This window comes from Stenella coeruleoalba (assembly GCF_951394435.1).
Source record: "Stenella coeruleoalba genome assembly, chromosome: X".
In the NCBI taxonomy this organism is placed as follows: domain Eukaryota; kingdom Metazoa; phylum Chordata; class Mammalia; order Artiodactyla; family Delphinidae; genus Stenella; species Stenella coeruleoalba.
The window spans coordinates 30,835,075-30,856,586 of record NC_137152.1 but is presented as its reverse complement, the minus strand read 5'-3'; the positions used below and the strand labels follow the sequence as shown (position 1 = coordinate 30,856,586).

Here is a 21,512-nt window from a genome sequence, read left to right as displayed (position 1 = left end):
TTTGTTATGGAAGCCCAAGCAGACGAATATGGCCACCACACTATCTCCCATCCCACAGGCTCTTCTTCAAATGTGACAGTGACACTCCAATGACAATACTTCCGATGGTGGTGTCTACACCCTCTTGCCTTGAACCTGATCAGGCCTTCATGACCGCCTCAACCAACAGAATACAGCAGAAGTGAAGCTACGTGACTTCCGAGACTAGGTCCTAAAAATACCATGCCCTTCTACCTTGTTCCCCCAGGACACTCACTCTTAGAACCCAGCCACCATGCTGTGAAGAAGCCAAGAAGCCACAGGGAGAGGCCACGTGGAGAGTCCACAGCCAACAATCCCAGCTGAGGTCCCGGCAGCAGTCAGCATCGACACTAGATGTGCGATCGAGGGAGGCTTTGGGTGATTCCAGCCCCCAGCCATTGAGTCACCCCCTACCCTTTGAGCCACCCCAGAGGCCATTCTGTCCCCACTGGCCACGTCCAGACTACAGATTTGTCAGCAAAATAAATGAGTTGCTGTTGTTTCGAGCCACTGATTTTGGTGTGATTCATTATGCAGCAGTAGATGACCAGAAGAGAGGTCCTCAGAACAAAGGCATGACCGCCTAAGAGAAAATGGGGCCAAGCCAATATATAGGCTTGACCTGTTGTGGGGGGTATTGCTGTGATTTCAGACAATCAAAGCGGTGCAAACCTCCGGCATCAATGCAGAAAAACAGGCTGTCAGATGAGCGGTCCTCTGAAGATCACACCCACTTTACGATTCCTATTCATTTTCCGGCAACTCTGAACATCTTCCCAAGGAGATTTTTTTATTCACGTTGGTCAAGCTCTGGACAGAGTTTAAAGGAAACGTGTATACAGAAAGAAAATTGTGGAATCGGGAGGTTAAGCTGGAGGCTAGAATAATTAAAGGTTAAACTCCAGGTTTGCATTTGGTATTTATAGAATTTTCCATGCTTGGTGTGAGGGTTTTAAAACCAGGCTGAGCAGGGAAGCGCCTTTCAGCTCTTAAAGGAGGGAAAGGATTCTAACACAAGGAATCCAACCTGCCTAGTTCAAAGTTTTAAAAGGAAGGATAATTAAGCTGCTTTGTGGCTTCAAGTGATGCTGGTAAGGTGAACAGGGCTGGGAAAGGAGGCTCTGTGAACAACACAAAGCCAAACAAAACATTTTCTTTCCCTACCCGGCACCCAGGGCTGTCAGCAGCGGTTCCCTGGGTCCTCGAAAGCGGTTTTCTGCCCCTGCTGCTCCCTGCTCTGAAGGCGCGTGAGTGTTGTTTATAGCGTTTGACACGAGCCAAGGCAAGCATGGGGCAGCAGTGTTCCGGCAGGCGCATTGTGGGGGTTACCAATGGATGCGCGCGAAGGATGTGGGTGGAGGCGGAGGTAGCGGGGACCCGGCACCCGGTGCTGGCTCGCGCACAGCTGCGCTCTGAGGCTGAATGCAAACTCCCCGGAATGCACTTCTGCTTTGCTCCAAGCTTCCTCTCGCCTCCTTTATCCCCCTCCCGTTTTCAGTATAGAACTTCAGAGAAACTCCTCTCTCTGTCTTTCAGCTTGTTGTTATCTGTTTGCGGGACATGGTTGTCTCTTTTTGTTTCCTGAAGCTTTGATGGGGCTGGGGATGAAAGGTCAAAGGAGGCGAGGCCAGGGGTGTCTGCGCTACAGGCTCAAACTACTTCTCCCAAGAGTTTTCCAAATGCATCCTGCTCCCAACCTTCAAAGGATGCGGGGTGCAAAGGCTTGTGAGAACTTGTCTAAACTGGCACTGCATTTCTTTGTGAAAATCTAGTTACTGAGACAGGCTATAACGCAGCTATTCAGAAAGATGATTATAAAGACCATGTGGCAACATGGGAAAGGCAGGCGCGACATAACATTAAACGAAATAGTAGAACTCCAAACTGTGCCTGAGGTACTGTCATAACTATGTTCAAAGTGCATTAGGAGCAGGGACTCAAACAGACACTTGTACGTCAATGTCCACAGCAGCGTTATTCACAGTAGCCCAAAGGTGGAAACAACCCAAGTGTCCATCGACGGATGAATGGATAAACAAAATGATCAAAAATTCCTCTTTGACCTTAAAAAGGAATGAAATGTGGAGACCTGCTACAACACGGATGAAGCTTGAAGACGTTATGCTAAGTGAAATTAGCCAGTCGCAAAAGGATAAATACTGTACGATTCCAGTTATACGAAGCCCCTGGAATAGTCAGATTCAAAGAGACAGACAGTAGAATGGTGGCTTCAGGGGCCGCGGGGAGGAGGGAATGGGGAGTTGTTGTTTAATAGATACGGAGTTTCTGTTTGGGATGATGAAAAAGTTCTGGAGATGGATGGCGGTGATGGTGGCACGACATTGTAAAAGTACGTAATACCACTGAACAGGACACTTAAAAATGGTTAAGATGGTAAATTTTATGTTATGTATATTTTACAATAAAAAAACTGGGCTTCCCGGGTGGCGCGGTGGTTGAGAGTCCGCCTGCCGATGCAGGGGACACGGGTTCGTGCCCCGGTCCGGGAAGATCCCACATGCCGCGGAGCGGCTGGGCTCGTGAGCCATGGCCGCTGAGCCTGCGCGTCCGGAGCCTGTGCTCCGCAACGGGAGAGGCCACAACAGTGAGAGGCCCATGTACCGCAAAAAAAAAAAAAAAAAAAAATTAACTTTTTTTAAAGTGCATTAGGTAGATTGGTGACTGCCAGAGGCTGGGAGGAGGAGGGCATAGGGAATAACTGCTTAATCAGTACAGGGTTTTATTTAGGGACGATGACAATGTTTTAGAACTAGATATAGATAGAGGTGATTGGTTGTACAACACTGTGAATGTACTAAACACCATTGAATTGTTCACTTTAAAATGGTTAATTTTATGTTATGTGCATTTCATCTCAATTTTTTTAAAAACTGGATTAGGAGGAGACTGAAAGGGAATGTGGAAAACTGAGAACTGTTTAATGCGTTAGGATGGTTAGGACTATTGGTGGATTCATTTTGATTTCTGAAAAAATTGTTAAAATACAGTTTGTGCAATGTATTTTTTACATATTAAAAAAAAACTGTCAGGTAGAAAATCTGTCACAAAAAACAGAATGTATACGGGATTAACATATACACACTACTATATACAAAATAGATAACCAACAAGGACCTACTGTATACAGGGAACTGTGCTCAATATTTTGTAATAACCTATAAGCGAAAAGAATCTGAAAAAGAATATATACATATGTGTGTGTGTATATATATATATAAAACCGAATCACTTTGCTGTACACCTGAAACTAGCATGATATTGTAAATCAACTACACTTTAATAAAAAACAAAACAAAACAGGGGAATTGCCTGGTGGTCCAGTGGTTAGGACTCCGTGCTTTCAGGGCCGAGGGCCCAGGTTCGATCCCTGGTCAGGGAACTAAGAGCCCACAAGGCGCATGGCACAGCCAAAAAAAACCCCAAACAGACCATTAATCAACTAAAGCAAAGTCTCTTACTTTTTCTTAAGACTTGTGGGGCAAGACTGTACAGAGAAAAACCATAAGGAAAGATAGTGAGTCCTTACCAATCCATCAAATATATATATGTTTAATATCCAGTGTCCCCAGCATGACGCTGGGCCCTGTGGGAGGCCCAGAAGATGAGGCAGAGTGTCCTTTTGGAGCTGACACTGTAGGGCTAACTTGTACGACGCTGATGACAAGTGTGTGAGGTCAGAAAGAAGCTGAAGCAGGCTGCCTAAAGGGAGTGGGGACACCTCAGCTGGACTTGGAGGGATGACAGGGTCTGCACAGGCCAAGGGCAGAGAGAGGTCCTTCTGGGTGTGAGGGGACAGGCAGCGGGCAGGAACGCCAGTGTCTGTAGTCAGGGAAGGAAGGGGAGAGCAGAGAGGTGCGCCGGGCGAGTTGAATGAAGCCCAGTTAAAACACCCCCCTTGAGGGATAAACACCATAGACAGTGGGGAGCCACGGTTGGCTCCTACGCAAGGGGTGGAAGCCATATTTTCAGATGGGGACTCTGCCAGAATGACAGTAGGCCTTGGATCCCCTTTCGCTTTCACTCAGGGGGCCCAGACAGGCCAAAACACAGCCGGACACCCCCAGCCCTGACACGGATTACAGTAGCTGCAGCAGGGAGCAATTCTGGAAACTCTGTTCTCTCATTGATGGTTTCTAGTTCCTCGTCCCCAAAGGGAACACTTTTAGAGAAAAATGATATGTCTGGTTAAAGATTGAGGATTGAACACATGCGTCCATCCCTCTGCTCCAGGCCAAAACTTCATGAAGATGATAGTAATGGGATTTTCAAAAGGCATTCACCTGCAAGTATAAAGAGAACGAGAAAGGAGAAAAGAGCCAAGAGTTTTGGAAGCTGGAAAGCAGAAGGTTGTTTGGTGACTAACTTATAGCAGGGCTGAGAGAGCTGAGTCTCAAACTGGCTGTGGGGAAAGCTGAGAAGCGGCCTGAATGGATGGCGTCGCAGAACCTCTCCCCGCTCCAAAGACTCAGAAGTGGCAATGCCAGGTACTTCTGGAAGAGGAGGTGAAAGTGGTACTAAGAACAGGAGGATCAACTGAAAGCCCATTGAAGAAGCAGTCAGATGTTCGGATGCCTTTCCCTGTGCTGTGAACCTAAGTGACTGTCCCTTCACTCCCTCATCCCCCATCTCAGACAGAAGACTGGACTTTTATTTAGTACCTGGAGAGGGTTTTAAAAAGGGTCTTTGCATAGAAAACAAACTTATGGTTAACAAAGGGGAAAGGGTGGGGCGGGGGATAAATTAGGAGTTTCGGATTAACAGATACACGCTACTGTATATAAAATAGATAAACAACGAGGACCTACTGTATAGCACAGGGAACTATATTCAATATCTTGTGATAACGTATAATGGAAAAGAATCAGAATGTATATAAAACTGAATCACTTTGCTGTACACCTGAAACTAACACAACACTGTAAACCAATTATATTTCAATTAAAAATAAAAATTAAAAAAATAAAAATATTAAAATTAAAAAAATTAAAAATATCTCTACTTTTGGATAGAGGTATAAAGCATAGTTGAAAACAGGGAGATTAGATATAAGTTTTTTTTTTAATGAACATTGTACCCCCAGCCAAGCTTCCCTGCTCATTCAACTCCCAGAAACTTGATATTCAGGCTTGGACCCTCTAGGAAAGAGATCGAATACCGACATCAGAGATTTGCCAATTAAAAGTCTTACCTAGATCAGCATAGAGTGGTGGTTCTCAAACTTTAGCCTGCGGGGGCTTCCCTGGTGGCGCAGTGGTTGAGAGTCCGCCTGCCGATGCAGGGGACACGGGTTCGTGCCCCGGTCCGGGAAGATCCCACGTGCCGCGGAGCGGCTGAGCCCGTGAGCCATGGCCGCTGAGCCTGTGCATCAAAAAAAAACTTTAGCCTGCATAAGAATCCCCTGGAGGGTTTCTTAAAACACAGACTGCCAGGGTTTCAAATCCAATAAATCTGGAGTGGGGCCTAAGAATGTACATTTCTTAGAAGTTCCCAGGTGCTGCTGCTGCTGGTCTGAGGACCACACTTAGAAAACTGCTGCTCTAGAGTGAAGTCTGCAGTTGGCAAGCCACATCCCCACACACAGAGGTTTCCAGCAGCTTTTTAGTGCCCTGCTGTAGATGTGCACACATAACTGTGATCACCAGACGTCTAAGGGAAACCTCTAACATGAATGACCAAGACCAAAACAGATGAAGCAAGCTGAAGGAAACAAACTATGCTGAGCAATGTAAATTTCACACATGCGCGCGCACGCGCGCGCGCACACACACACACCTACCTATCAATAATGTCCCAGAAGAGACATTATTTTAATAGCATTAAAAAGAAGCATTCAGGGAATACAAAGAAACTTTTAGAGAGTAAAAATCGGGCTACTGGAAAATTAAAATATGACAGCAGAAATGAAGAAAATAGTAGAAGGATTGGAATGTAAAGTCTAGAACGTTTTCCAGAAAATAGAGAAAAGAAAAGGAGATGAGAAACAGAAAAACAGTTTTTAAATGATTACTCTAAAAGTCTAAATAAAAGGAGTTTTAGAGGGCTTCCCTGGTGGCGCAGTGGTTGAGAGTCCGCCTGCCGATGCAGGGAACGCGGGTTCGTGCCCCAGTCCGGGAGGATCCCACATGCCGCGGAGCGGCTGGGCCCGTGAGCCATGGCCGCCGAGCCTGCGCGTCCGGAGCCTGTTGCTCCGCAACGGGAGAGGCCACAACAGTGAGAGGCCCGCGTACCGCAAAAAAAAAAAAGGAGTTTTAGAAAGAGAGAACAGAGAGACAGAGGGGAAGGAAGCATCAAAGAAATAATTCAAGAAAATTTCCCATCCCTAAGGGACACAATCTTACAGATGGAAAGGACCACAGAAGTATCTAACACAATGGATGAAAACAGACTCACATAAATACATATCATCATGAATTTTTAGAACATTGGAGACAAAGACCCTTAAAGCTTCGAAAGAGAAGATATATACTACATACAAAGGATTGGGAACATTCCTGGCTTTGGACTTCTTAATAGCAAGTCTGGAATCTGGGAGAAAATAGAAAAATGCCTTTCAAAATTCTAAGGGAAAGTAATCCAATTTAGAATTCTATATCCAGCCAAACGATCGGTTAAGTGTGAGCATAGAAAGAAAACTTCTCTGACATGCAAGGTCTCATAAAGTTGCTGCCTGTGCATCCTTTCTCAGAAAGCAGCTGGAGGAGATGGTCCACCAAAATGCTGGAAAACATCAAGAAAGGGGAACACGTGGAATCCAGGGAACTGGGGATGCCACCCAAGATAGAGGCAGAGGGAATTTCCATGATGAAGGAGGCAACCCCAGGGTGACGGCTGAGCCCCAAGCATAAGAAGCGACCAGCCCAGATAGGAGCTGCTCAGAAGCCTCTTGATAAGCCAGGAAGAGGGACTTGAGGCGTCCGGACACAGTGCAAATCTAGTAAATTGAGAAAGAGTTTGGGTTGCAGCAACCTTCTTAAAGCAGAGGCAGCCAGAAAGGTGGTAATAAAGCTCAGTGACTACAGCCTGAGCTGAATTCCAATTTTCCATACAAAGATGAAAGGTCCTGGCTCCCGCCTCTGCCTCCCTCCACCGACAGCCACATCCCCATGCATATTTGGGAAGGCAGAAATATCTAGGCCAATTTTATCATACTAAAAAGGAAGAAGAATCATCGAAGTTCAAACTCTCCATCATCAGACGATCTCAGAGTCTCCCCGATGTGAAATTCCAAATGTCTGGGTCCAGGTGCTCTCATGTGTAGAAGGGAAACTGGTGATTGGCAATGTTCATTGTTTTATTGAACAAGAACTTGCTTGCTGGGGTATAATTAGATGACACAGATTCCTTTTTCATTTTTTATAGGGAAGTATTTTGCCGTTACCTCGGAGCATAGCATGATATGTTTATGGCCAGGGATTTTTTTCACTGTGTAGTCTTTCTCTCAGCGGTTTGTTTAAAGTCAAAATGACACCAAAATGGAGAGCGAGTGGTTTGTGTTCTCACCCCAGCCCCACCCCAGAGCTGCAGCACAGGTAAGTGTCTGTCACCTTGAGACAGGCTGGGACCTAGGACCCTTTGCTGCAGTGCTGGCACCTGGACCTTCGAGCAACAGAATACAAAAAAAAACCTATAAGGGGCTAAAAGTAACTGCACGCATGCCCAGTTGGGGCAAATTAGGAACAACAAGATACAAAAAGAGCAAAAACCCAAGTGCCACTTCTGAGGTGTCAGGAGCAAAAGCAGGGGACTGTGCGTGATCCCTGAGCACAGCACCGCCAAGGGGGTGGGCAGACCTCCCAGGCCATCCCTCTGGCCCGACCCCTGGACGCGCCCCTACCCCACCCCATGTAAGGAACCAGCTCATCTCCCCAATCAGGGAGCCAGCAAGGACACCTGTTACTTGTTTTCGCTCCCTCGTGCTGCAGCACGAGTCCCATTAAAGCCTCGCCTGAATTCCTCCTATGGCCTCTTAACAATTTCTATTGATTTAAAGAGTCCAAGAACCTAGGTCGGTCACAACCTAACACATTTCCCTTCGGTGGAACTGGCCACCTTTAGTGATTCACATTAGGTAATGCAGTCCCATTCTGCAACTTTCGTGGCATAAAATGTAGGACTAATCAGGATAGGAAGATATCTCAAGAGGTTGAAATAAATAACAAGTCCTCTGCCTATGACCTAAAAAAAAAGGCACCAGAACAATCCATCCCATTGCTCCATGATACAACCAAGAGTCCTCCAAAGGAGACAAGACCCTGTGGACCAGGCTTTGGTCCCGCCCTGCTGCCTGTCATGATGCGCCCACCCGCCATGATGAACAACTGCCCGACACCCACTGTAAGCTCCTTCTGGGAGTCTGGCAGACCCTCTCCAGCTTCCCCATCCCACACCTCCTCTCTCCAGACCAGGGGTCCCTTCCAGACTGAGTCCAGACAGGCCAGCAGCACTCCTACCTGGTCCCTGTGCCCCCTACCCACTTACTTAGGTACCTTTCTCCCAGGATCCCAGGACTGGTCACTGCCCATCTCTCCTGGCACTGTGGCCAAGGGAGGGTGGAAAATATAGATGATTTCATCTTTGAATCTGAGCACCTAGCAGAGTCTGGCATGGAATCGTGCCTAATAAATACTTGTTGAATGAATGGGTCAATGAACAAAACGAATGTATGGATAACTACGACTTAGGGGCTTTGGTAAATGCCAGATGAATTTCTGGTGTCATGTGACCGCCCCCAAAATGCTAATACCAGAGGCTTAATGCTGCAGAGTCGTGGTCTTTGACACTCCACTGGGGTGCACCAACAGCTTTCATTTCTCTCTTATGTTTTTAGGATAAAAAAATCTACATAAAGTCATAATGTAAATACTAGTGGAGATTAATTTCTTTTTATTTCTAGATTAAAATCAATGTGACTAGTCTCTATGTTTACTGTGCAGATCGCCACTTAAGGATGCCCTTACCTGGCCAGTAGGACTGTGAACCGCAGTCACGGGTGGCACGCACGCGGCTTCAGGAGAAGGGCAGGAGGCCCACTCCGTCCTCCACTGTCAGCATATTGTGACGCACTGCGGCTTACAGGTGCCTAGTGATGTGGATTTACTGATCATATGACCTAGTTTTAGCTTAACTCCCAAATGAGCCATAGGGCTTAAAAAGATTCCTGCGAAGAAACCATGTGTTAAAAATAATACTAATAATACAAGCACGCTTGAACAAGATGGAGGCCGAGCAGATGTTTCTTCTACTATGAGCTCTTTGTCAGCCACGTCATGTGGCAGAAACAGCCATAATCTAATCAGATCTGAGCCGAAGTCAGCCCCCAAATTGAAATTATCAAGAGACAATTGGAAACATGAGTTTCCCATCACCGCTGTCTTAATGACAAGCCTGGCCTTGAGTGTATATGGTATATGGGGACTATCTGGTGAACGTCACAAGCCTCCAGAACAGAGGTCCTTAACCATAAATAAATACATCGGATTACAAAGGAAACCGAGGAGGTTGAAATCTTTATCAAATTATTCAAACAAATTTGTGTTATAGATACGTACGTATGGGCTACTTTAGTAAATCGTTAAGTAACAAGATCCGTGGCAGATCTAATGACTACCGTCATTTCACAGTGTTGATGAGCATATGTGATATTTTAAGATATCTGCTAATACTACTGAGACTTGTTGCCTATGTAAGTAATTGAAGGAAATGCTAAGCTGTAGTTAGAGGCTAGTGAAAATGGAGATGCCGTTTTTCCCCCATCGAATTCACAAACCCTGTGAATTCTATCCTTGAACCTCAAGTCAAGAACTGCGGTCTAGTGCGGATCAAAGGCTATTGGTCCCATCTCGCACAACCTTGTTACCAGGTGTTCTGTTAACAGAAATCACACATAAAAACGTTTATTACAAGCAAGCACAAAAACCAGTTACGCAATCTGGCTAAAAGCTACGCTGGATAGAGAAGTGACAATATTTAAGTGGCAGGATTCGACTAACCCTCCGGTTAGAACAGGCACAATGTCCTCTGTTAGGTGGCAGGCCACAGAAGTAAACGAAGTCTGTGGCCTGGGATGCCACACCCCAGGGTATTTCCCCTCTGGGTTCCTCACATTCACAGACCCCATTCAGGCAGCAACAGAGGTACTAGTACAATATTTCTTGCCAATCCCCATGTCTTTTTTTTTTTTGAAGTACAGTTGATTTACAATGCCATGTTAGTTTTAGGTGTACAGCACAGTGAATATATATATATATATATATATATTCTTTTTCAGATTCTTTTCCCTTAGAGGTTATTACAAAATATTGAGGACAGTTCCCTGTACTCTGTAGTAGGTCCTTATTGGTTATCTACTTTATTTATAGTAGCGTAGCCAAGCCCCATGTCTTGAAAACCACTTATTTTGTCAATATAAACTTTTTTCTAACATTTAAAAATGCTAATCAGTGAACCCTCTGGTACAGATTTAGATAGCGGATGTGTAGTAGGTGTCTTTGGACTGTGGATTTCCGATTCAGGTTTTTCGAATGTTAACTAACCATCCCAGAGGTGCGCATCCTTCATTAGTGTATTTCAAATGGAAACCCACCTCTTCTACAGTATAGATTTAAAACAAGCTATCTATACTGAGGCTCTTTGTTATGGACTGAATTGTGTCCCCCCCACACACAAATTCGTAGGTTGAAATCTTAACCCCCAGTGCGACTGTTTTTAGAGATAGGGACTTTAGGGAGATAATCAAGGTTAAAGAGGTCATAAGGGTGGGGCCCTAATCCTATAGGACTGGTGTCCTTATAAGAAGAGGGAAATTTGGACACAGACACACAGAGAAAGGGGAATGCGTGTGAAGACACAGGGAGAATGTCATATGAAGACAATTTCTGACAATTTATTACATCTCTTAATTGCTGTGGGTCAGGAATTCAGAAAAGTCACAGTGGGGACAGCTTGTCTCTGCTCCATGATGTCTGGGGCTTCGGTTAAAAGCCATGAAGTCAGGGCCTGGAAGATACACTTCCATGATAGCACACTCACATGGCTGGCAAGGTGGTGCTGGCTAGTTGGTTTCTCACCATGTGGATCTCTCCACAATGCTTCTTGAATGTCCTTACAACGTGGCGCCTAGCGTCCCCCAGAGCAAGCTACACAAGAGAGCAAGGCAGGGCTTCCCTGGTGGCGCGGTGGTTGAGAGTCCGCCTGCCGATGCAGGGGATATGGGTTCGTGCCCCGGTCCGGGAAGATCCCACGTGCCGCGGGGCGGCTGGGCCGGTGATTCATGGCCGCTGAGCCTGCGCGTCCGGAGCCTGTGCTCCACAACGGGAGAGGCCACAGCAGTGAGAGGCCTACGTATCACAAAAAAAAAAAAGAGAGCAAGGCAAAAGCTGCAATGCCCAGCTTAGTGATTATAGACAACAATACTGTATTATAAATTTCAAAGTTGCTAAGAGACTAGATCTTAATTGTTCCATTAAAAAAAAGAAATGATAATTATGGGATGTTATAGAAGTGTTAGCTAATGCTGTGATGACAATCATATTACAATATATAAACGTATAAAGCCAACATGTGGTGCACCTTAAACTTATACAATGTTATATGTCAAATATATCTCAATATAAAAGAATTCTTTAAAGAAAGAAAGTTGCAATATCTTTTATAACCAACCTCAAAAGTCACATGCCAGCACACCTGCAGGAGTCTACAGGTCACAGTAGATTCAGAGTGGATCCACCCTGATTCAGTGTAGGAGGGGATTGCACAAGGACAGGAATACTAGGCGTGGCTCACTGGGCCCACCTTGGAGACTGGCTTCCACACCTCCCATCACCTCTATATGTGGATCATGATGCATAATAATGACAAGGACAGAAGGTCAGACATGGCTCTCCTACTCATGGCTTTTGAGAAAAATCCCAGCCAAGAAACATTATCTTAAAAGTTTCAGGATGTGTCTTCCCCTTCTCGTATTCATCCACTAGGGATCTAGACTCATCATCGTTACCATAATAACAATCATTATCTTTGTCACTGTTGTCAGTTACTGAGCATTCAACTGTGTGCCAGGCACTGTGTCAGGTGTTCTACAAACATTATCTCCTTTAGTCTTGTCAAAAATCTTGGAAAAGGAAGTATGATGAGCCCCACTTTACAAATGAAGAAAGTGAGATTCAGAAGGTTAAGAACTTCACACCTAGCTAGTAATGGAACCAGAATTTGAATACGGGGCTCTCTGGGTCTTTGTTTTCTGTCACACTGCCTCCCTGTCTGTATTAGGGTTCTCCTGAGAAACAGAACCAATAGTGTGTGTGTGTGTGTGTGTGTGTGTGTGTGTAGAGAGACAGAGATTTATTTTAAGGAATTGGCTCACATGATTATGGAGACTGACAAGTCCCAAGATCTTTAGTCAGCAAGCTGGAGACCCAGGAGAGCCAATGGTATAGTTCCAGTCTGAACGTCTTCAGGTTCAAAACCCAGGGACAGCCAATGTTTCAGTTGAGTTCAAAAGCAGGAAGAAACAGACGTCCCAGCCAGAAGGCAGCCAGACAGGAGGAGTTCCCCCTTACCCCCAGGAGGGTCAGCCTTTTTGTTCTCTTCAGGCCTTCAACTGATTGGGTAAGGCCCACCCACATTACAGAGGGCAATCTGCTTCACTCAGTCCACCAATTCAGATGTTAATTTCATCCAAAAACACTCTCAGAGACTTCCCTGGTGGTTCAGTGGTTAAGAATCTGCCTTCCAATGCAGGGGACGCAGGCTTGACCCCTGGTCGGGAAACTAAGATCCCACGTGCCACAAGGCAACTAAACCCATGTGCCACAACTACAGAGCCCACGCACTCCGGAGGCCTACGCCACAACTAGAGAGAAGCCCGTGCACCACAAGGAAGAGCCCGTACGCCACGACGAAAGACCCTGTGTGCCGCGACTAAGACCCAACGCAGCCATAAATAAATAAATAAATAAAAACACTCTCAAAGACACACCCAGAATACTGTTTGACCGAATATCTGGGCTCCCGTGGCCCAGTCAAGTTGACACCTGCAATTAGCTATCACACTGTCCTCCATGAACTCAACTTGCTTATCCTTGCACATTTTTAGTTTGTGAGACCAGTCTTGCTCTTGCTTGGTCTAAATTTTATGCTTTAAGGAGTCCTGCCCTCACCCATACATAATTCATGTATTTTCACAATTTTATTGATGTTGATAATATCTCCTCTTAAATTAGGTGGGGGAAAATAGAAGACAGAAGGAGTATTAGGGTATCCTAGTTCTAAATACTTTTTCTTAATAATTTGGGGAAAAATCAATGCAAATACCTTAATAGGAAAAAAACAGGAAAATACTTTAATAGTCTACGACAGTTTTTAAATTATAAAGTGCATCAGAATCACCCATGGGCCTGTTAAAACACAGATGGCTGGGCCCCACCCCCAGAGTTGCTGTTTCAGTAGGTCTGGGATAGGGCCTGAGAATTTGCATTTCTAACAAGTTCCCATGATCCTGATTCTGCTGGTCCATGACCACATTTTGAGTAGGAAAATGCTAGGGGGAAAAGCGTGTCCATAATGTGCCCAGAACTGATATGGCACTCGGGGACCTGTGTTTCTGCTATCTTGGTACACTTCACCATTCTATGCCACCTCACAGTCCCAGATGGCTGCCTGAGCTCCAGCCATCAGGACTAGATTCTAAGCAAATGTTAGAAGGAACAGAGAAAGACCACTCCTTTTAAGGATACTTCCCACTTCCCAGAAGTTGCATGCAAGGCTTCCACTTACATTCCACTGACCAGAACTTAGTCACATGGCCACACTTAGCTGCAAAGGAAGCTGGGGAAAAATTTTTTTTTCTCCAGGAGGCTATGTGCCCAGCTAAAATTCTATTACTTTATTACTTATAAATAGCGGGGAGGAGGGGAAGAGCTATTTAGGGACAGTGAATGGCCTCTGCCATGGGGATCTTACAGCTTGTTTGGAACACAAAATAATTCGTTCCTATGTCAGCGTGTAACTTGGGCCTACCTTCCCTTCTGAGGCAGCGGCACAGTCCATGCAGCTCAATAAATAGGACTTAGAACCTTGCAAAGCCTAGTGAGTAAGGAATTACCAGTCTGGCCTATGTCACATGTTCTCCCTGCTAACTGCTAGAAGAATGAAGATGGAACTCCAAGGCTAGATACGGGCATTCCCGTGTTCCCTCTCACTGGTTTGGTTAATTGGTTATCCTGTTAACTGGCAGAGGTCTTGGTTTCCTCTGGATCGCTTGCCTTCTGAAATCCGGTAAGGACCAGACGTCAGCAACTTTAGGGGTGAATGTCCTCTGGAGGAAAGACCTGGAACTCCAGCAATGCACATAATTACACACGCTTGGTTCTAGAGAGGACATAGAATAAACAGGCTTTTAACAATCCCCATACCCGTGCCAGACAACAGAGGCTTTTCTAAGACCCCTCCCCCCACCAAATTCTGGGCTCCAAGGTGGAGGATGAGCCCACAAGATCTTGGCTGCTAAGAGGAAAGGAGGCGTGGGAAAAAAGTGCTACCAGAGTCAAAGCCCAAAGAGACATTTCCTTCAATGTTTGACTCAGTGGTTTAATTTTTAAATGCAGCTCTGGTTGATAAAACTGAGATGCAAAAAGAAACTGTTGTTCCCTGATTAACCCTTCTAGCCACTGGGTGCCACTATTGATTTGTTTGGTTAACCAAACTGTAAAAAAACACTTTACTATGGGGCGGGGTGGGGGGGTGGGGGGGGCGGAATTCTCAGTGTAGATTACTTTGGTAAAGCAGGAAGTGAAAGCTGGACCCAAAAAAAAAGTCTGTATGTGTATATATATATATTTCCTTAGATGTATGTTGGTTATTTTTTTCTCCTGACTTCCTCTCACCAGACAACAACATACTTTTGTTTCTCTGTAATATCTCCTCCTTGATCTCATAATGAATTTCAGAATAATGCTTGAGGTACTGCTTCAAAAATTATATTTTGTTTCCTAAAGTCCCTTCCCGCTCTCAAAAAAAGAAATATGTACAAACTCTGCTGCTTCCTGATGTTTGAAATCATTGATACACGTCATCATCATCAATAACAAATGTTTATGAAGTACCTACTATGTGCCTGGGGCTGGGGAATAGAAAAAACAAGAGGTTCCTGCCAGCAAGGGGTTATACTCTCTCTATTCAAGGAAATATGACATACAGTCAAGCATATAAAGGTAGGGACTTCCCTGGAGGTCCAGTGGTTAAGACTCCGCACTTCCACTACAGGGGACACAGGTTCGATCCCCGGTCGGGGAACTAACATCCTGTATGCTGCCTGGTAAGGCAAAAAAAAAAAAGAAAAAAGAAAAAAGGATAAAAAGGCAAATAGGTAGGCAGGTAATTGTGGCCAAAACTACAGGTTGCTTATCTGAGGGTCCGTTCTCTCCTTCTATGCCCTCAAGGTCACTGCATCCTCCTCGATGGCCAAGCCCAAATTTTGTTCTGGTGTTCATCCTGCAGTGTGGTCAGGGAAGGGGACCCCCTCGCATTCTTAGGGGGTGAGTTACGCTTGATCCAAGCCAACCATGATGACCTCATATTCTTTACCAAAGATTGGTGGAGCACAGCCTTGTGACCCAGTCCTAGACAATGAGACTGGAAGTAGAATGCACTACCCACAGAAAAGGAGGTGTCAGTTTCTTTAAACTGAGCCTGTGATGTCTGGAATTGCTTTAGTCATCTTTACACCATGAGGATCGTCACCTCCAACAAGCCGAGGGTAGTGGAGCAGAGAGATGCTACCCCCGCCCCCAGCCCACCCCCCAAAGTGAACCTGCCTCAGGAGTTCTCTTGTGAGACGCAGTCCCATTTTGTGAAGCCACTCTTAGCTGGGTCTTCCGTTCGTCGCAGCTGAAGGCACCCTGTCCGAAGCAATGGCCATGTATGCTGGTTGCCTTACATACGTTAGCTCACTGCTGTTCATCTGCCTGCGAGGAAGACGTTATCAAGCCCATTTTAGGGATGAAGCGATGGAGTCTGAGAGGTTAATACCACATCCAACGTCACACTGGTGGAGCCCTATTTTAAGCACCATCAGTGCTCAATAAAGGTTCAGTGGCGGGGGGATCCATGGCCCAGCATGGGGTGCAGCTGAGTGGCTGAAGGGCACAGCCACTTGGTGGCCGGGAAACACAATCGTCTGTGGGACGCACCCTGTCCCAACCTTCAGACAATTCCTAGACCCTCCAGCCTAAGCATCTCCCAATTCATGCCAAACAACAGTTTTCTGGGTCTCACTGAAGAGCCTCTAATGGAAATCCAGGGTGAAGACTACCCTTCTGACCTGGAAGTCCTTCCTAAGATCTGACCTCAGACTCCCCCGTGGGAGAGCACAAGACAGCCCTGCCCTCTTCCTTCTCTTTAGCAGGAAGGAGAAACTGTGGCCTTGGATTCAGCACCCCGCCCTCCAGGCAAAGCCGCGACTGTGAAAAGAAATCTCTTTGGAGACAAAGACTGCCGGCTCCCTGCGGCTGTCAGCACCGAAAGTCCGGGAGCTCCGTTTCCAGCGTCCTTCACACTCCTTAGCCAAATGGAGAGCCCGCACAGCAAAGCGATGCTCGTGCTTTCCCTTTCTTTTGTTCAGCGTCCATTACAGGACGGCGATGACCGCTCAGCGGGCACACTTCTCTCTGGCTCGCCACCCAGCTCCGAAGCTGGGACTCGAGGGCTGTCCTTCACCCGGCGCCTCACCGCAGCCCATCCCAGCCAGCTTCCCGAGGGCGGTGTTCTAGGCGAGGAAAATTGCCCCCGAGATTGCTTAAGGCCCCTGGGGAAATGACAAGGAGAAATTAATCTTCCATTGCTAATCTTCCTACACGGCTGGATCAGAACTGTTGCCTGCAGGAGATCGTCGCCTGGCTCCCGCGGGGGCCCCGGATCCGTCCACACTGCCGATGGGCAGGGGGCAAGGCAGAGGAGGTCAGAAGGAGGCCCGGGGTGTGGTTCTCACACACCTTGCCCTGTGTCCCCGTGCCAGAATTCTCCACCGGTTTGAACCCAATCACTGATATGTGACCTTGATTGTCTACCTACACTTAACCGTCCAGGTGCACAGGATCTGGACCCCGTTCCAGCCTCCACTTAGGGGCGCTCCGTCTGGGCTTCAGCAGCCCACCCCCTTCACACCCCAAGGCCTGGACCCGGGCCAGGCCCTCTGACTGGAGTCCTTATTTGTCACTGGTGTAATGACTTTCATGTCCTTGTCCCTGGCAGACCATGAGGACAGGTGCCTTATCTGTCTAATTTGCCACTGTACCTCCAGCACCTAACACGGCGCCTGGTATGTACCGAATACTCATAAATAGGTGTTGGGTAAAGGAAACTGTTCCTGGAGCTTCGAATGTGCAAAGCACTGCCTTGGGCACTGTGAATGAACACATAACTTTCATCATCATCATCATCATCACGGCTAATTCACTTCATTTGCACCAATGGCACCAAGGATTAGGTACAATGATTCTCTCCATTTTACGGAGGAAGAACCTGAGGCACACACACGTTAAGTACCTTGCTCGATGCAGGTCATCCATTCCAGAACATATGTTCGTGGACCCCTATGCGATCACGCCTCCTGAACTATAGGCCCTCTTGGGAGGTTCCATTGCCTCCAACTAGACTGGGCCCCGTTTTAGGACAGGACAGGCCTTCCATCTCCTTGGTATTTTCCCCTAGCCCGGAGCAATCCAGGCTCTCAGTTAGTACCAGTGAACAACCGTACGCGATTCAGTCCAAAGAAATCCCAAGCCTAGTTTTCACGGGCTTGCTTTCTAAGACAAAACGAGACAGAAAGTAAAGAAGAAATGTAAATGACAGGGGAATCAGGGAATTGTCCCCCTAATTGGATAGATTCTTATCCTTTCGCTTCAGACCTTGCTCTCTCTGTCAATCTGAAGTAAGAAAGAAGGAAACAGAGGCTGGAAGGTGAGTGACGCAGGTCAGAGACTTGCCTGGGGTCTCCGAGGCCACCTGCATTCCTCAACCTTTAAGCCTGAGAATTCCCAAGAGGAGCCTCGTCCATCCCGCTTGGGAGAAGCCGTGGGATTTGGAGAGAGGCAAGAACAGGAGTGGGAGTTGGCGGGGCAGGGGCGGCTGTGCTGCTCCAACATTTGCCAGCCTGCTGCAGAGCAGCTTGACTCACCGGCTCCACGACTTGAAAATCTAGGTTGCAGCCACCACTGACCTTGGCACCCTGAGCAACTGCTATCAGTTAGGTCTGCATTAGGATGCAAGTAACCAAGCACTCCGTGAACGGCGTCCTCAACAAACCCGGGGGTTATACTCCTTACAAAAGAAGAAGTCTAGAATTAGCTGTCTATAGATGTGAGCCCGGTGACTTAATACATAAGGGACACCAGCGTTTCTGTTATCCTCTTGGCCTTCCCTTCTGGCCTCAAGACAGCTGCAGCAGCTCTAAAAGCGTGTTCATGGTCAAGGCAGGAAGGTGGGGGAGGTATTCCAGCACCAAAAATATCTGTTCCTTTTATAAAGAAGTGAAAGCTTTCCAAGAAAGTTTCCAAAAGACTTTGGCTTATGAGCCAATACCTGGCAGTGGGTCACGTGGCCACCTATAATTGTGCCCTTTCGCCTTACGTATCGGGGAAGGGGGTCGGGAATGGAGAGCTGCCCGAGGTTCCCCCCAAAGCAGAGCCTGAGATGAGAATTTGGGTGCAGGTCGCTTATTGGGAAGGTGACCCCGGGAAGCACGGTGAGGGAGTGGGGAGGTGAGATAAAGAGGAGAGCGTATTCAGGGGGTGTTGATGAGCAAGTTACCACTGAGGGCAGCTGCTCCACCCCACCCGGCAGCCCCTGAGAGGCCATGTGGGGCACACATGAGAACACGTCCCCCGTTCCAAACACCCAACTTGGGGTAGCAGGGTTGAGAATTTCCCCAGGATGCTAACTCCATGGCATTTCCAGGTTGCATGCTTCCAGCAAGATCCCTGATGCCCAAGAAAGTCCATAGGCTGAGAAGAAAAGAGAGACGAGCCCTGCAGGCTTTCTAGAAAGAGCTCAGCGTACCTGCAGGTGAACTCAGAGGCGGGCTGAGGGGATGCGGAGATGGGCATCAATAGTGACGGGCTGAGGGGATGCGGAGATGGGCATCAGTTTTGCCAGAGTGACTCATTGGTATCCCCTGCTGTCCCTCCTTAACTGCACACCTCAGGGCCCAGTGCTTGGTGACCATGCCAGGGGCCCTCCCTTCAGCCCTCTCCCTGCTGGGTCCTTCTCTATATCCATCCTCTCCCCTCCACCACCTACCCTCAGATTGGCCCTTTGGTACTCCAGAAAGAGTGTGATGAACTTACACCAATATTGTAACAATATCTCAATAACCACAGTGTACACGAGGCTCCTTAGAGTTCACCATGAACCTTTACACGCATTATATTGTTAAAAACTCACAACGTTGCCTAGCAAGGAATCTGAGACTCAGAGAAGTTAAGTAATTTGCCCAGGGATACTCAGCTAATACACTGACCAAACTGGGTACCTTCTAAATGCTAATACTCCAAATATTAAGCTATTCCTACCTTGCCACATGCCTTCTGTTTTCCTGTCGTGAGTAGGTGCTCAATAAATATTTGTGTTGAATGGACTTTTGCACCAAAAAAAAAATTGCTAATTGTGGGAACTGTAGACATCAAAGAGGCCGTTCGGAAACGTGTTCTAGAATAAAATCCAAACTACTGATCCTAGCCAACATGGCCCCGCATGGTCTGGTAGTTACCCGCCTTTCCTTTCATCTCATCTCTCTCCTCCTGTCTACCTGCCCTCACTTCCACAGGTCACACCCTTCACTAATTACGCTCCTGTACCTCGAATAGGCCATGCTCTTTCCTGCCTCTGAGCCTCTGTTTTTGCTGTTCCCTCTGCCTAAAATACTCTTCCCCTGGTTCTATCATTGCTGACTCTGACTCACCCTGAAGCTCTCAGGTTAAATGCTGCCTCTGTTGTCAAGGTAGGAGTTCTCCTGAAAAACCCGTTCTTTTCTCCCTTGAGAAAAAAACTTCCAGTTTTTCACTGAACCCACGGTTTGACAGAATAAGGTCTACATTTCCCAGTTAGATGTGGCCATGTGACAAAGTTCTGGCCAATAAGGGGTAAAATGAAACGGTGGATACAATTTACAATAAATGCCCTGAATGTGGAGTCTGCCCGCAGAAGAGTAGCTGCCTCTTCCCTGCCGGCTGGAATGGGCACCAGAAGGCTGGGGCTCAAGCAGAGGAGACCAGGGATGGTTGCAAGCTACACGGAGAAGCCTCACATCCAACGTGGTGCCGGAGCCGCAGGGCAGCTACAGCCCAGGAGGCCTGCAGGCCAACAGCGTTCTCAAGCATGAGGAAATAGAGCTGTATAAATGTTTCCATCCCCAAGATGGGCACAGACATGGTTGTGAGGCTGGAACACCAAGAGGCCTCTGGGTAGCGGTGAGGGAACTAGAGTGGACTTAATGAACCAGAGATGGTGGCAGCTCTAAAAAGATCAACGGCCAATGCACGGAGAAGAGAGGGTGTAGCAGACCGTAGTTGGAGAGTGGCCTCTACAACACTTATGAATTCACATGCTCTTCTAGTATGTGCCGTTTCCCCCCTCAAGAGGTGGAGTCTTCCTCTCCACCTCTTGAAGTTCAGCGGGCTTTTGTGACCACCTTGACAAACGGAATGTGACGAAGTGATACCACACGATTTTTAAGGACTAGGTCATGAAGGGCAAATTGGCACACCCCTCCCCTCTCTCTCCATTTACCCTTAGAACCCAGCTGCCATGTTGTGAGGAAACCCAGACCACAGGCAGAGGCCACGTGTAGGCGTTCCATCTGACAGCCCCAGATGAGGTCCCAGATGAGGTCCCAGATGGCAGCCACCATCTGAGGGGGCCTCGGAGAGATTCCGAACCCCAGCCTTCAAGCTACCCCAGCTGACACCAAATATCTGCGAAGCCCTGCTCAAATTGCAGATTTTACGGGAAAAATAAATATTGTGTTCGTTGTAAGTTTTGGAGTGGTTTCGTATGCAGCTGGAGATGAATAACACAATTGGGCAGAAGTCAGCGAGTACCAATGGTGGCCTGTGGGCCCCTTCCTCAGGCCGGGACCAGGGGTCAGCCCTTGATTACCCCTGGGAGAAGGGAAGGAGGATGTGAGGACGAGGGAGTGCCACATTCACCCTGAGAGGCACCACCTTTAAACAGGAAGTGCTGAGCTGGGTTGAATTGGCACGCTGACAGTATTCATCATCAGTGGAAACGAGAGCTCAAGAGCAAAGGTAATTCTAGTTCATGCTGGCGCTTGAGCTTCCCTGGTGGCGCAGTGGTTAAGAATCCGCCTGCACTGGCAGGGGAAACGGGTTCGATCCCTGGTCCGGGAAGATCCCACAGGCCGTGGAGCAACTAAGTCCGTGTGCCACAACTACTGAGCCCACGTGCCACAACTACTG

At 47.2% G+C, this 21,512-nt stretch overlaps 1 long non-coding RNA gene across 1 annotated transcript in view; it reads right to left on the bottom strand.

Annotated features, from left to right (window-relative positions):
- Window positions 1–21,512, bottom strand: part of LOC307180130 — a 59,394-nt gene that overhangs the window by 19,638 nt on the left and 18,244 nt on the right. Inside the window, exons 5-6 of the long non-coding RNA XR_013825686.1 lie at window positions 9,000–9,199; window positions 5,231–5,400 (exon numbers count right to left, since the gene is read on the bottom strand). This is a non-coding gene — a long non-coding RNA (uncharacterized lncRNA). The remainder of the gene's footprint in view (window positions 1–5,230; window positions 5,401–8,999; window positions 9,200–21,512) is intronic.